This window comes from Trichoderma citrinoviride (genome assembly GCF_003025115.1).
Source record: "Trichoderma citrinoviride strain TUCIM 6016 unplaced genomic scaffold BBK36scaffold_42, whole genome shotgun sequence".
Lineage (NCBI taxonomy): Eukaryota > Fungi > Ascomycota > Sordariomycetes > Hypocreales > Hypocreaceae > Trichoderma > Trichoderma citrinoviride.
Window position 1 is genome coordinate 12,824 of NW_020194750.1, and position 4,746 is coordinate 17,569.

Below are 4,746 nucleotides of genomic sequence, written 5' to 3' on the forward strand. Positions count from 1 at the left end.
CGCGGCTCAGACACATCCCAGTGCCAGCAGCAGCCAGAGGTGACGCTAGGTAACAGGCGGCCAACCCTTGTCCTTGACGCAATTTTGCTCAAAATAAAGATTGTGGAGTGCTCAATTCATCGGAACATCCACGCCAAACAGCTCCCAGGTGCTGCCGGATGGCTTCCATCGCTTCAGAACGCGCAAGTCGAGTCTGGTGATGCCATCACTGCGAGAGCCATTGGCCAGCTCTCCCTGCCCGCGACCACTGGTCGTGTCTCTCCCAATGGCAGCATGTACCTGGAGACCGGGGCTCTTCATTCTCGCCTAGCCTTCTTCTGTTCCAATATCACCGACCGACAGACAAGACAGACAGTACAGTGCGGAGCACCAGACCCGGTGCCTTTGGGTCCACCCGACCCTGTCGTAGGTGGCGCGCCCTGGCCGCTGGTGAAACAGGAGCTGCTTTCCCCTGCCCACTCAGCGAGTCCCGGCCTGGCTAACCTTGCGATATGGCACGCTAACGAGCTTCACGGCCACAGATCACACCAGGTTCGAATGTCGATGGAAGCCTTCACAGACTGCTTGCTGACACCGCTTGGTGCTATCATTCTGGTCGAAGTGTGCAGTAATAGAGAAGAATGATGGTGGATTTGAAAGAAAGGGGGGGTAGACGAAGTCGAGAGAGAATGCTTACCAATTCATTGCTGTTGTCTTGGAAATAAGATCGTGTTTGGCTGAGGGTCGCCATTGTAGCAGTTCAAAACACCAGTTTGGGGCTTCGAGGATACTAATACTAAGCATGGTCAGATCAGTGAAGCCTATCTTGGGTTCCGGGAAGTGAGAATTGTGGCTTGGAAATGTTGATTGGGTGTCTCAAATGCATGTAGACAAGAAACTTGGCTACCTTCAGGCGTGCACTGTTCAAGGGTTATACTATTCCAAGCTCATACAAGGACAAAGCCGCAGGCTAGATCATCCGGTAAAAGAGTTGTGGAAGGACTGCTATATCTGGCGTTCTGGATATTGCTGATTAGCAAGATCAGCTCAACCACCGCCTTTTCCCGTTCTCTCTTCCTGCTCTTCCTCTTTACTTTCTTTCTCCTCTTTCTTCATTCCCTTTCTCTCCTATCCGGTTTCCCTTTTTAGAGGACGCGGAGACGGCGAGTCGGACAAGTCCAGTGCAGATGACAGTCCGAAATACCAAGGGGTTCAGATAGCTCTGTGGAAACAGGAAGCGTGGCTGACGCAGACAGTATTGTTCTCAACCCACTCCAATCAAAATCCGCTTTGGGCAAGAGAGTGATGGGGTCAAGTGAGAATAAGAGAGTAGCTGTGTTGATGAAAAGTAGGAAGCGGTACTCACTTTGCAGACAAAAAGCTTCCAATATTCGACCTGCTGCCGATTGTCAAGCCACAGCACGAAAGCTACCGCCAATTGGTAAACAATGCTTCGCACGTGCAAAGCCACATCCGTCTCAGATGGATTGCGATAGTAGTAGTACTAGTTATCTCGACCGCCAAAGTCGAAACGCGGCGGCACAGCTGCGTCGTGGCAACTGGTTAGGAGAGCAAAAGCTTCGACTACCTAATAAGAGACAAGTCTCCTGCAGGCGTTTCGCTCTGGTGCTAGGTTCCGCAGTAGGTGCTACTCGACTCGTTACATTAGTTCATGCAAGGATATTGCGGCATCCCATCAGTGACGCTCGTGGCATTGCGAACATACTGCAGCAGACCAGAGTACTCGTAGAGAAACCGATGGCGGGTATCGCACAGGTTCTCGTGCCGGGCTAACGATTGAGAATAGAGGCTGGTGTCTTGGAATGTCTTGATGTAGGAAGCAATAGGATCCGGCATGGAATCGCGCCGAGTAGATATACGTCAAATGAAGAGGATGGAGGGGAACAAGCGAAACCGGGATACGCTCAATCACGAAGGAAATTCGAGGCGATCATCCTATGCACACGACATAGCAGTAGCTCGAAAAGGATAAGGACAGGAGATAATAAGAGATTGCAATACAGGAAAGGCACTACCTACGACTTCCCGTCAGTACCTAGGCTGCTCGGAGGAGGTGCTAAGAAAACTGCCAAAGAAGAAATGCAGGTACATGTACACACCTGCTCTGTGGGACCGCGCGCGTGTACCGGTACGGACAGAACGTCCAGGAGGTACAAAGTAGCTCCGAGACTTCTCGCTGCTCGTAGATGCTGGCCCCTTTTACCCTGGGGGGCGGGCGCTTCCGAGGCATCGGCACTCAAAGCTCGACTTGACCCAGCAGGGGTGCTTTCCAACCTGGGGAGCTTTGGCGATGCTAGGTCATACAGGGCAGACCGGTTACCAAGCCGTGTGTGCAAGACGGTAGAAGAGCTCTCCAAGCAGTGCCTGGACACGTTGGTCAATGAATTTCTCTTCTCCAAAGAAGTAGACCAACCCAACAAGCAATGGTGCCCGCTCCTACCAACGGCCCTACCAACGGCCCACGGGAAATGAGAACTCAAGGCAGTACCTACTCCGTACCCTTTAGGCGCTCTCCAAAAGAAGCACCACAACAACGTGCTAGCAGTACTTGTAGTACTCCGTAGATTTCCAGAGGTGTTTCTTCAGGCTACATGTAGTGGAGCGCGCAACCCATCCCTGGAAAAACACCTGCCAAATGGTTAGCGGCCTCGGTCAGCACTAAACCCTTGCACGGCGCGGCAAGATGCTTGCAAGTCAAGAGATGCAGCTGTCCGGTTTTGGTAGCGCCTCATAACGGGCCACAGTACCACCACTCCGAGCTAGAGATCGCGCGGTTGTTGCTCTGTGGCGATATGCTATATTAATAACTTGGAAAGCGCCCAGTACCTACTGTATGTGCAGGTAAACAACGGCATGGTAGTAATGCTGGAATAAAGTCGTGGGCTCAACTCGGTTTGCGAGGCGTTACGCAAAGCGAGGCTCTGTCGAGAATAGAAACTGTTCTGCGTCAGCCCATCTGCTCACGCCGCCACTCTGGATAGGCGGGTTGACCGCGGGACCTCCAGAAGCACCATACATGCAAGTCCGAGTAATTCAAGGTCATACTTACCTGCTTGTACTCGCGCGGTGTGTGCGGAGTGGCACTTCTACGTCTTTGGTTCGGGTACGGCGCGTGGGAGCTGGCTGCGCGGAGTCTTCGACATCTCCCCTCCACTTTTATTGGCCTTCGAAGCCGCTGCGCAACATTTCTAATTGAACTCGTGCCGCTGCGTGTCGATAGTGCTCCCGGTTTGGCGTCTCGGGCAGATGTCAATTCGGTTTTTGAGCTTTCAGTGTTTATTCTCAGTCGACCCAAACCTAATAACTGAGGACGCTGTCGATGTAAGTTGAGGCTTGGTGATCGATATCCAAGAACCCGGGTAGAGATTCTCTTACCACCAGTCGTGAATAATCGAGCCCAAACGTATAGTAGGCAGTACTTTTGGAAGACTCTGGTAGGCTGGATGCAACGTTGACACTTTGTAGAGGTAACAACTGCTGAGACTATTCCGTATCTTCCGTCACATAGTCGCATTGTTAGATCCCTTTGTTTGGGCTGATTTGCTCATCAACTACTTACATGACATGTTGTCGAATACTTCTCATCTGGACCAAAGTACGGCGTGTCAGTACTGGACTTTTCAATTTCCGTTTCTGTCGTGGCTGCGGAGAACCCTCTCAACCGTTTAGTCGCGGTTCGGTCCCTCTCATATCCACTTGTACAAAGCGGGCCGGACCAGCCGCCTGGGCTAGAGATTTTCCGTCTGCATGAAGTAAGTACTTACAAGTATGTAGCTCTACCTCCCTTCAAACGGAAGTTCTCCCTATAGAAGAGGTGATATGGCGGTGGCACGTCGAAGCGGCGTTTCCGAGTCCGTCTGCACTCGTAGAGGTTATTCCACCTGCGCCGCCGCTCGTGACAGTGACTGAGGCAAGTAGGGGCAAGCTTCGGCGCTCTATTCTCGTTATTAATAGCAGCTCAAGTCCGAAGCACCGCACCTTGGGCGCGCTTGTGGCGTTCGCTCATGTCGAGCGTGGACGGTGAGTGCCAAGACTGGGATGGGCGTGCGAGGAAATTGTGGTGTCCCACTCAGTTCGTCCTTTCTACACGCTCATCAAGCCCATCTCCTGATGAAGTGGCACGAGGCGAGGGGCCCAGAGCACTTCTGCTACCTCGTTCTGTCGCACATGTATTAGTAGATAGCACACAGCCGCATGAATCCAACTACTACTGTTGAGTAGTAGTGCCATTGCTGCTACCTGCCTTAGTACGATGTCACTAAGGCAGAATGACACTTCTTTTAATTTCCCTTTGAACGTCCGAAGCGATCACATTAGAGGCGGGACGAAAAGATCTGCACTGCCTGACGCAAGAGAATTCTCGCGGTGCCGAGGAGGTGCCCAAGCACTCACGGGAACGAATAACTCCATAGGGCTTGGTATCGCAGAAGCACCACTCGCAATTCATATTAGCACGCCAATGGCGAAGGGTCGCGTTACCCTTCTGCAGGCAGAGAGACGGTGGCATGTGTCGGTAGGCTGATGCACGTGGAAACCTGGAATACCACCAAGTCGAATGGGCCTAATCGGACGTTGACGTCGCCCAGGATTATTGACAAGGCAGTCAGCCTCTCCAGATATGCATGCCTGTTCACACCAGAGGTCCGTGAGATCGTCCAAGATCCAGCCTGTCTTCCCTCGTTGTGCATATCACCTGTGGTAGCAGCGGCATCTCATACCCTGAGACGGCAGCGAGAGGGTATAAGT